The sequence below is a fragment of the Dermacentor albipictus genome, chromosome 6 (assembly GCF_038994185.2).
Source record: "Dermacentor albipictus isolate Rhodes 1998 colony chromosome 6, USDA_Dalb.pri_finalv2, whole genome shotgun sequence".
Classification (NCBI taxonomy): domain Eukaryota; kingdom Metazoa; phylum Arthropoda; class Arachnida; order Ixodida; family Ixodidae; genus Dermacentor; species Dermacentor albipictus.
Genome location: NC_091826.1, coordinates 119,357,072 through 119,369,670, shown reverse-complemented (window position 1 = coordinate 119,369,670; position 12,599 = coordinate 119,357,072).

Here is a 12,599-nt window from a genome sequence, read left to right as displayed (position 1 = left end):
GGCCGGACCCCGGCCGAAACGTCAATAAACCGCTTCATACGCGCGTCTACTTCACTGTGAATATTTACCCGGACCCAGAACTGCTTTTTTTCTGGTATATATATATATATATATATATATATATATATATATATATATATATATACATTGTAGGTAACTATAATATATATATATATTATACATACATGCGATGCGTCACGGTGTTACTAGGCGAAAAAGTGCTCCTTTTGTGCAATGTGCGTGTGCTCAGAAGGGAACTGCGCAGCGCGTAAGTGTTGCCGATCACTCTAAAGCAAAGTTTGCCGTTACTTTGTAGATCCACCCAAGTTCATTCAGCGGTTCGCGTCGCCCATTTCGGCACGAGTCTTCTCTTTCATGCGAACACAATTCATTACTGGTACCAGCACGATCTGCCTGGGAAGTGACTTAGCTTATACCCTTTTGTTGATTCTACCGAGTCAGTGCCGAATAATGTGAGCTGAAAAGACTTGTGTCTGGAAATTATGCCCATCGGGTGTTTTTCCAAGACTCTTTAATCCAGCTGTAAGCGCATGCTACAAATCAGTTGTGGGTGTAGGATATTGGGCACTTTAAGTGGCCATCTCGTTGACCTTTATTTCGCATAGGCCACAGTTCCACTCATTATCGAACCGTTTTCAGCTGCACTGCAAGATAATGGAAAAATCTGGTTGATTACACGACAGGCTCGGTGGCTGCGCCAGGACACTGTCGTTTCATCCACTGGTTTTTGCCATGCAGATGATCGCCGCTGCCCTTTCGCAACGTGCTGCTGCCCGCACTGGCAGCTGGTTGTTCAAGGACTCCCTCGGAGCATGCGCCCTTTCGCCACCGATTTTCGGATCAGCGGGGCATCGCACATGACTACGCCCTTCCGGATACCCATGAGCTGCCAATACAGCAATGGATGCTCGATTCGTCGTGGGTTCCTGCATTGACATCAAAGTTCTCCAGTGCTATAAAAGACAGCGTACCGCCCCGGCCGCTCTGTGGGCTCGGTCACTGTGCCCCGACACTATCGTCTAATCTACTGGTTTTCGCCATTTAAGTTGGTACAAGGCACAGCCTTTTTGCTTTGAGATGTATGCGACTATTAATTGGTGCAGCTCCCGAGCCCCCATTGCTGCATTGCTCTTATAGTGAACGTGTTGGAGGGATTCACCAGTTATTAATACTCTCTGGCGACGTTGAAACTAACCCGGGTTCCGAGCTGAACGATGTGTTGAAGGAATTGCAAAAGATTTCAGCCTGTCAGAATACACTAATCAGTGAAGGTCAAGGCTTAAAAAGTCAGATTTTGTAAACCGATAAGATTCTAATGGACTCGAACAAAAGAATGACTGAACTGGAACATCATTACCAGGCCATGATACCACTTCAAAATAAATTAGAAGCTGTCATATGTGCCACTGCTGAAGTTGCCAACCTGGTATCCGACCTCTAAAATCGCCTAGACGATACAGACAACCTGTCCTGACGGAATGATCTAATTTTCTATGGCCTCCCTGATACTAACCCAAAAGAAACCTTCGCGCAATCAGAAAAGCTGCTTATTGAAAAAATCGCGGATATCATCAAGGTAAGCCTTGAGTCCAAAGATATCGAACGTGTTCACCGCCTTGGTCGCAATTCACCAAACCGGCACCGTCCTATCATCATCAAATTCGCGTCATATAAAGTCCTGTCTAACGGCCGCAAACTGAAAGGCATAAATTATAGCGTGAGCGAAGATTTTTCACCCGCAGTTTGGAACGCCCGCAAACACCTTATCGCTTACGCTAAAAGTCAATCTATGCCTTTTTCCATGTGTTTCAAAACGCTCGTTATGGGTTCCCCGCGCTATAAATATGACGATTTGACGAAATCACTGAAAAATATTCAGTAGCAATCACTGTACAAACTACGTGCAGTTAAAGACCGCCCTTCCGCCCCTAAGAACAACCTTTCCTTATCTGTAACCCGCCATGGTTGTTCAGTGGCTATGGTGATGGGCTGCTGAGCATGAGGTCGCGGGATGGAATCCCGGCCACGGCGGCCGCATTTCGATGGGGGCGAAATGCGAAAACACCCGTGTACTTAGATTTAGGTGCAGGTTAAAGAACTCCAGGTGGCCGAAATTTCCGGAGTTCTCCACTACGGCGTGCCTCACAATCAGAACGTGGTTTCGGCACGTAAAACACTATAATTTATTTAATTATCTGTTGTTTACACTAATGCCCGCAGTTTCGTTCCCAACGTGACCCAACATCAAATCACGCGATGTCATCTAATAGCAACTTTCTAGTTCTAACGGAAACGTGGCTCACAAGTGAAATTAGGGACGATGAAGTACCCCAAGACTTGCCAAACTTCGATGTTTATCGCTTTGATCGTCAAGGGGCACGTGGCGGTGACGTTCTTATTGCCTCCAGTCGTAAATTATGCTGTAAACCAATTATTATTTCTTCCAACTTCAACATACTACGGCAACTTATTCGCTATTCCGCTCCATATGTAATTCTAGGCATGTGCTACAGGCCACCTACCAGTAATAACTTCTCGCCAGTATAACTTCTCACCAGACCTTAACAGTGCTGTAGGCCAGAATTCAGCAAGCCATCCTAATGCTCATATACTTCTGTTCGGTGACTTCAACTTCCCCATTATCGATTGGAATAACCTGACTTGCGCAAAGACCAACACAGAGGTGAAGGACTTCGTCGACATCTGTTTGAATTCTAACTTATCGCAGCTTATCTCAAAGCCGACACGAGTAACACGCCACTGCGCAACCATTTTGGACCTTATACTTACTGACCATCCAGAAACATCATCGGTTACCTACCTTCGTCCTATCAGAGACCACAGTGTCATTCATGCCACATTTAACCTTGCCCCAGCACCGCGTGTTCTTTCCAGCAAAACTATCAATCTACATGAAAAGCAAACTTCGAAGCTATAAATGAAGAATTGTGCACTTTTTTCCAGTCTTTGATACCTCATTCAATGGACGATCTGTTCAAGACAGCTTCGAACTGTGTAAAAATAAGATTTATGAAGTAGCAAACAAGTATATTCCGAAACTAACATTCCTTGCGAATTATCAGAACCGCGGGTTCAATAATAATTTAAAGAGGTTGGAAAATAAGAAAAAGATACTTTTTCGTAATTCCAAGCAGAAACCAAGCCCAACTTCATGGGATAACTATTACGCCACTGAAAGGGAATACTTACGTGTTGTCCGCAATGCCAAACGGTCGTTTTTTCAGTAATGACTTACCTAAAATGTTAACAGAGAACCCAAAGAAATTTTGGAAAGATATCAACCCAGGCAGCACACGCACTATAACCCTCAAACTGAGTGCGCACCTATATTGAACAACGCATTTTCTTCAGTATTTTCTAATAATATTAACGTTCCATTGTCTAATGTCCCCTGCAACATAGTTTCTAGCATGCTGAGCGTGGTGTTTTATCCTGGTGGTGTTTTGCGCATAATTAGAAACCTTAAACTTTCATCCTTAGCAGGTATAGATGGTATAAACTATAAACTGCCAAAAAATTCAAAATATATTTCTTCATCAATTTTGTCTTATATTTTCGCAGTCACTTTCTACAGGTTCCATGCCTCACTACTGGAAGGTGGGTAAGGTCGTTCCCATCTACAAATCTGCTAGTAAGAACACACCGCTAAATTATCGACCCATCTCTCTAACTAGGCTTCCGTGCAAAGTCATGGAACACGTCATCTACCCCCTGATCATGAATCATTTGGAGGCGAAACAATTTTTTTTCATTCTGCACAGCATGGGTTTCGTAAGGGTTTCTCTACCGAAACGCAACCAGCTTTGTTACCGCACGACTCGCACGTAAACCTTTACTGTAACCAACAAATTGACGCTATGTTTCTGGACTACGAAAGCTTTTGGCAAAATTTCTCACTGCCACTTACTACTAAAGCTTTCTTCATTGAACTTACACGGTGACGTACTCAAATGGCTCGATGCATTCCTTACTGATCGCAACCAATTCGTTTCTGTAAATGCCAAATCATCCACTCTGTAACTTCTGGCGTCCCTCAGGGATCAGTTCTCGGTCCTCTTCTCTTTTTAATTGATATTAATGATTTGCCCCAACACGTATCTTGCAATAAACAAATTTTCGCTGATGACTGCGTGATTTACCATCCAGTTTCTAATGCTACTGACGAAAACACCTTACAACAAAGTCTTAACAACGCGCAGTCTTGGAGTGAACATTGGCTGACAACTCTTAATCCCAACAAATGTAAAGATATATCTTTTACCCACCACCGTAGCCATTTCCTGTCATCTTATACAATAGGAAACGTGCCCATAGAATCAGTAGAATCATTACTTGGGCGTTACACTTTCTCGTGATCTCAGTTGGGGTACGCATATTTTCAACGTACTTTCATCAGCTAACACACCTTTTGGCTTCATGAGACGACACTTGCACGACGCCCCGCCGAACGTGAAACTCTTACCTTTCAAATTCCTTATCAGACTCAAAGTTGAATACGCATCACCCATCTGGAATCCATATCAACTCTATCTAGTTAACGCGCTCAAGTCCTTCCAAACCGCGTCGTCAGATGCATCCATTCGTCCTTCTCATATGGTGTAAGCGTATCATCCGTAAGAGCGAAATCTGATCTATAGCCCTTTGCACGTCGCTACGCTACAGCCAGCATTTGCCTCTTTCATAAGTTCTTTTACAATTCTCCAATTCACGAGCCGTATGTCACACCACCCGCACGCATATCGCTACGAAATGGGCGCCCATTACAAGTCTTACGACCACGTTCCCATACAGCTACATTTTCTGGTCTTCTGTTTCCCACACCGCATCAGACTGGATTGCCCTTCCCCACCACGTCGCCTAAATCACTTGCCTGGCACTGTTTTTCGAAGATGTGTCTTTGTTAGCTTAAGAATACCCTGCTTTATTCATGCGTTATTCTTTCTGTTTTCATGCACTTGCGAACATGTAGCCTTCATGTACAGCTTTTCTATATGTCTGTGTTTATGTTGCATTATCAGCTGTACCCATCCCTTATTATATAAGGGGTGGGTATACCCGTAGCAAAGGGGTCTTTAAGGAAATAAAACTGAACTGAAAAGGCGCCTCGCTTCTTGTCATTCTCTAGCATGTTCGTTGCCACGGTGCATTACGCCTGAGAATTCAGCTGATATCACAATATAAAAAGTGCCTATTGGCTGTCATATAAATATTCCGCACACAACATCCTACAAATATGTAACCATTATTTATGTGATTGAAGCCAGACAATGAGGACGAAGTGCTGACAAAATTTTCATTTGACTCTGCCGGCGGAATATCTGCTCCCTGTATTATATTAGCCCAGCTGTTTTGGTCAATGTGCTACATTTCTCTCTCGAAATAAGTTTATTACCTATCCCGATAAGATATTGTCAAACCATCAATTTTAGAAACATACACACGGATACTTGTTTGTTTTATCATATTCTGCAAATAAAACCTCAGCCCAGCTTAGATTACCAACATCAGCTTAACTTTTACACACAGTTGACTTATACCAGTTGACTCGTATACCATCACTGAAATACTCAACACAGCTACACTAGTTTGTATACTAGTGCTGTCATGTGTTCTTGAGTGAAACATGGTGACAGCATTTGGTGTCTTGAGTTCTAGCTCCATTTTCACTTGGGCCTTTTGATCAAGTGAAATTTCCCTCTTCAACAGTCAGTTTAGTGGACTAGCACAGAACCGATAGTTCCAAGACCAATTTCAGTATGCTGTTGGCCAATCAGATTGTGTGCAGAAACTGTGACTGATACATCACTTCCCGTACTTCAATAACCACACAGCTCAACCACATGTACTTTTACATGTACTAAAGTTGCTGACAGAGGCAGAGGAAGATGTTGCACTTATGCAACCGTGACTCATCACTTGAAATGTGAATGGGTGGCCCAAACGTTCCTGAGAATATTGCTGACAACCATACCACAGTACAAGGAGGAACGAAGCTTTAGAATAGTGTCATCATCTCAGGTGGTTCGTCATGACGCTCTTGCCTGCAGGTTTCGTGTTTGTATTTAATTGGCTTTCTATTTTGGAAATTCACAGTTTTCAGAACACTTACTGCACTAATGAAGGCACCGTACACATACCGCTACCGAAGGAGGTATCTGCTCATGTAGAGCAGCGATAGCCTTAAAGTTAAGAATTTACAGATAAAAATAAGTAGATCAATGTATTTTCCTATACGAAGATATAGGAAAACTTATTCAGAACTTGCAATAAGTAGCATGTGTGAAAAATAGAGAAGTGTGATTCCAAAAACCTGTATGCTTTTTGAATATTGATGTAAAGAAATATTCCAGTCTGGGCGATTGTCTTCTGTGTCGGAGTGCAGAATATCAAAGGCCACGTGCAAAATGGACGGTGTATGTAGCACTGCTTGAATAAAGGCCTGCTGCTTCGAGCTACAATAGTGCATATATATATATATATATATATACGTATATATATATATATATATATATATATATATATATATATATATATATATATATATATATATATATATACACACCCTTCGAGGAATAGAAGTACTTAGGAAAAATGATGTGACTTTACTGACGCTTCGCAAGGCCGGACCCCGGCCGAAACGTCAATAAAATCATGTTATTCTTCCTACATGCTTCTATTCTTTTAACTACTGCTGTGCCAGATCCTTTGATTCATTGCTTCAATGATATATATATATATATATATATATATATATATATATATATATATATAAAGTCTGCAAAGTTGAGCAATGCGGAAAGAAATAACACTATATTTGTGATGTGGGGATTCGAATAGTACATGTGAATGCATACCCAATTTCCCGCAGCACATGTTTTTTGTGGAACAGTTTTTCATATGGCATTGTGGCCCCTTGACTTCAGATTTCTGTGCTCTCTTTCACATTGCTCATGGGGGTACCATTTATTTGGCTACTTGAGTAGTCGCTAGGTAATGGAGCACACCGATCTTGTGGCTTTATGCAGAACACATTGTGCATTAGTCACCAGTAAGCGTCAATTCATCTCCTTCCCACATAAACACAAGTCATACCGGTTTGAATGTACATGAGATACTGTACAGTTTTCACGAGTGAATGAGTAGAACTAGCTTGGCGCTTATTTTTTATCCTACTTGGACTAAGCAGGTTGGCTATGTTCATGCGCTCTTTGGCCATAACTGGCCCTTCCGCCATGAAACTCCACGTATCGTCATCATCATAATCATCAGGTTGAATATGTAGCAGTGAGAGTTTGCGAAATGAAGAATATTGTCAAATCTAACTGGAAAATAATAGGCCGGTGCATAAAAACATGCGATCAGAGATTCCTTTCAAAATTTATTGTAGCGTGGTTAAAGTAGACAGGGAAGGATGCCTCTTGCCTTCTCGTTTTACATCTCAGAGACGTGATCATCAATGGAAAATAAAAGAAAATGTATTGTGGAACAAATCTCTTTGGTGGCTCATTTTCTTTTTCATACACTATCAGTCGATGAAATCAACTGCCACACCAAATTACTGAATGCCGAACTGAAGTGTCGTTTTGAGCTTTGTCGATGGATGTATAATGGCGTGCGCGGAAGTTTGTCGTTTGCTCAAAGCTGGCCTTGTAATGTGTATTCTTACCCCCCTGAAATAATGCCTTTGAGCGCTACAGGTTTTAACAAAAAAAGCCAAACCCAAATAACTATCAGTTCGATTGCTCTGAAAATAAAAAATGGCAAAAAATGTTGCCTCACCTTTCCTGCCAGCTCTGTCTTGCGCCATATAAGCCTTCACTTCACTCTATTGTCATCTGCATGGTAAAGCAGCTAATAAAGAAATACCCACAAAAGCACTTACTACGTCAAACCTTTTCATACAGCGTGAGATCACGGAACTCGCTGCTAAGCTTAGCCGCTTCATAATCTTAGTTTGGTTTCAGGTAAACAACCTAATAAACATATATTAAAAAACAATTTTATTTGGTCCACTATATACGTAAGGAAACACAACGTAACGTGCCTAGACCCACTCGGGGACCATCAGGTGAATCCTGACGGCCCTCTCGCGCGCCCTCTGGACTGCCAGGATTTGAGAGCTCTGATCCTGGGTCCTAATTAGCTTTATCATTTCCTCTTGGGTGAAAGGGGGACCGGCAGGGGCGCAGCTCCACAGGACATGTTCGAAGTCCGTATAATCACCTCCGCGATTGGTCAAAAATTTTTTGGGCCACCACCCCTTCACCGGTCAGACACGCGACGTCACACAAACGGCTATAGCACCCTATCTGATATGATGTGTGCACTCTTATTATGCATGATTTCATGGAACAAAAGAAAAATTGTTCTTTGTGATTCAACGCCTTTTCGCCATTAGCCCTCAGCTATTGGTCAAAAGCTTTTAGGCAGCACCCTCTTCACCTGCCTGTCACGCACGTCACAAAACCACAAAAACTCACCGCGTGAAAGTGACGTGTACGCGTTGAAGACGCATTAATATGCCGAACAAAACTGAATTTCCTTCTGAATAGCAGCAGGCTTCCCCGTTTTAAAAGGAATAACACATGGCTGCCGCTGATCGCTGAGGCAGTAGCTACTCGCACCTGCAGGAGAGCATGGGTTTATTTGTTTATAATAAAACGTTCTGCGTGGCCGTGTAACGTTTTCGAGAACTTTCGGCACGTTTACGACCTCGTTCTACAAACTCCTCTTTGCTGCGGATCCGTTTTAGCGTCATTCTTAAGCTTCCGTTGCATGCCGCTGCAATTTTCGGCCAGCCCCAACAAGCTAAGTAAGGGAACGCGAACCAATCGCTGACACCGGCACCATTCTTTTCATCCAGTTATCGATTTCATTGCAGTGGCTCGGCCGCATCCAATCCCTCTCCACTTGAGCGTGATCCTCGCCTCTTGTCAGCCAATTACATAAGACAAGCCGCATCCATGTAGGCGATGTTATCTGTTTTTTCAAGCAAACAAAAGTGACCTCCTAAGAACGAGGAGAGCGCTTGATTGGTCTGTTCAGACAACGCTGCGGATGAACGCCCGAAGCTTGCGTCGGCGGTTGCGCAAATTTGACGTCAGGAGATTCGAATAAAAACATATAGCAATAGTTTTACGTTATAGGGCCCCTTGTTTGCTGTCGTGACTGAGAGACGGAGCATGCCTGTCGCGGTACGAATTAATCTTTTGTGCACTTCGGTAATGTGTTGTACATTGTTTAAAGGCAGAGAAAGGTATGTCTAATTAGTAAGAGTGCAAGAAATTGGTCACCCACCACGTCTAGAGAGAGTGTAATTATTTGTTTTCAATCTAAATAAGGTGTCTAATAAACAAAATAAATTATTTGCTTTCCTATAAATATTCTCCTTTAAGATATCTTATATATATCTGCATAAGGTAACATTAACATACATATTGCCTTTGTTGAATTGTGCACTCACTGCTTAGCCTTCACTTCCTTGCTGCATCAAGCTAACCATTTATACACAAGGTAGTTACACACGGTAAAAACTGAGCTGAGCTCATCTTTTATTCTTTTATTTATTTATTTATTTATTTATTTATTTATTTACCCTCAGGGCCTTTCGGCATTAGAGAGGGGAGTGGGTTATACAACAAATAAGGAGGAAACAAATCATGAGCTTATACACAATATTTGCTAATTATACAATGTTAGCTGTAAGTATGATAAATGCAGTAATAGAACTTGACATATGAAAGTAACATTAAACAAGAAAAAGGAAAACACCAGGCAGTTCACCAGCACCAAAACACCAGCAGTTCGTACAAATGGTTGCTATTATATATTGTTAGCTAGTGCTTTTCGAAAATGATCATTGTTATTATTGGAAACAATGTCAGAAGGAAGTTCATTCCAATCTTTCGACGTACGTGGCAAAAATGAGTGTAAAAAGTGTGTCGTGTTACATGTACCAATTCTAACTTTATGATGATGATCTGTACGGTGAGATAAGTAGTATGGTAGCGATATGAATTTTGGGTGAAGTGCAGGGTGGTGATACAGCTTATGAAAAAATGAAAGGCGGGAAATTTTTCGACGTGTTGCTAGCGGTTGAAGACCCAGATTCGATTTCATTGAAGAAACGCTCGCACCACGGTAGTAATTCCATAGAATAAAACGAGTGGCGTTGTTTTGGATGAGTTCAAGGGAATGTATTAGGTTTTCGTGGTAAGGGTCCCATATAGCTGCAGCGTACTCTAATTTTGGCCGTAACAGGGTTTTATAAAGTAGTAATTTTAAAGGAGTGGGAGCATGAGAAAAGTTACGGCGTAAGTATCCCATCAAGCGGTTAGCTTGATTAATATATGTATTCGACGTGATGATTCCATGTTAATTTAGATGTTATATTTAGGCCTAAATACTTATATGAGTTAGTAGATTCTAAAGCAACGTTATTCAAGTAGTACACAGGCGGATTATCGTTAGATCGGGATACTCTCAGAAATTTGCATTTGTTAATGTTGAGTTCCATTCGCCACAATCGGCACCATTTGCTGACGTTATTGAGATCGGCCTGAAGCAGGGAGATGTCGTGTTCGTTAGTTATTTCTCTGAGGATTACACAGTCATCTGCAAATAAATGTACGTCAGAGGTTATTGCTGAAGGTAAGTCATTAATGTAGATAAGGAATAATAGAGGGCCCAGGACGGAACCTTGGGGCACACCGGACTGAACGTCGCTATGAGGTGAGTCATGGCCATTAGCTGTTACGAACTGAGAACGGTTAGCGAGAAATGACTCAATCCATTTGAGAACGTTATGATCGAGGTTTAATTTGCTTAGTTTATAAAGTAAAAGTTTATGACACACTTTGTCAAAGGCTTTCGAAAAATCTAAAAAGATGCAATCGGCAAGAGAAGAACAGTCAAGTATTTGGTGTAGTTTGTGAGTAAATGTTAATAATTGTGATTCACATGAGAATGATTTTCGAAAAACATGTTGTGATGACGAAAAAAATGAATTAGATTCAAGAAAATCCACAATTTTAGTAAAAATAATGTGTTCTAGCAGTTTGCAGCCGGTACTGATTAATGATATCGGGCGATAATTTGTAGGTAAATTGTTTGTTTTACTTCAGTTAAGGTTTTATTGTGTTTGAAAAGTTACATGCAGCAAATATTTAATTTCTAAAGTGCACGTTTTATTCCGTACTTCATGTTTAATGATTTCATATATGTAAAAATGGAAAAGACATCTTGTGCATCAAGGTGACCTAAGCACGCTCTTGAAATTGGCAGAGTAAAAAAAAAGCATGAACAACCAAATGCAAGCAAATCAGAAAGCTGTGCTCGAAGTCCCACACGCGTGCTCAATTGTTAAGAGGAATGACTTGTCGACCTACGCAGCTGTATTCTGCTACAGTTATGCGTGTGTTGCGTGTTCTTGCAAGCTTTCCCTTGCACAACTAGAAACTGCGCCATCGCGTTGAACACAAACGAGTATAGATAACGACTTATAGTGATTCTCGGATGAATCACTTTTGCTTGACGCAGAACAGGGCGCGTCGGACGACTCGATAGGTTTTGCTCAACCAGCCCGTGCAGCGCGCTCTGAAACCGATCGTCCGAGAATACGTCCCATGTTGCGACATGATGCGATTGCAATTCGTTTTTAAAAGGTGGCGTGCATTTTTGCGACACGTTCCACCCTGCAGGCATCCGCCACAGTAGGCACGCAGGCGTCTGGGGCACGCCCCGGACGCGTTTTTTTTTTCCTCCTCTTCTATGTCCATCGAGTAACCTCGGTCGTAACTGCAGTGTAGGAAAAGAAACGTTGCGTGACAGCACTCGGAGATGGGGAGATGCAATAAGCAAAGCTGCAAAGTGCACGAAAGCGAGCACGACTGCTGCTGGGGATGCTTTGTCACTGCTCCTACGTGTATCAGTACAGACCAAAGGCAAAATACCGTACACATTTGTGCTAAACCTAGAGACAATTTTTAGCAAGTTTCAAAGTTACACGAAGTCTTTACGAAATAAAAGGAAGTGTTCTGATGGCACAATATCTCGCAATACTGGCCGGCTAAATTCGGGGCCTTTAAGAAAGGAGGACCTGGCCACATTGCACCACGCTTGAAATACGTTGAAGCCGAGAGTATCTGGTGGTTAAGAGCCGTCAATATACCTCGTTGAGCGTCAACGCCGCGGACCGTCGGCAGGTGCCGGCGCCGAAGATCCGGTGAAAACCGGTTCCTTGTGGTTGGGCCTTTACATGTCGGCAAGCGTCTTGTTCAGTCGTTCCATTAGGCCATTCGTCAGTGGCTGGTAGGCAGTGATCCTGCGGTGACTTGTATTTCTAGACTACAGGATGGCTTGAGTAAGTTCAGCTATAAAAGCCTTTCTTCTGTTAATAACGAGGACTTCTCGCTCACCATGTAGCAGCAGGGGGTTCCCGATGAAAAATTTGGCTACTACTGCTACACTGCCGTAGAGCAGGGATTTTGTTTCGGCCTAGCGGGTGAGGTAGTCGATGGTCCCAATGATCCACTTGGTGCCGGAAAGGGTCCAAACAA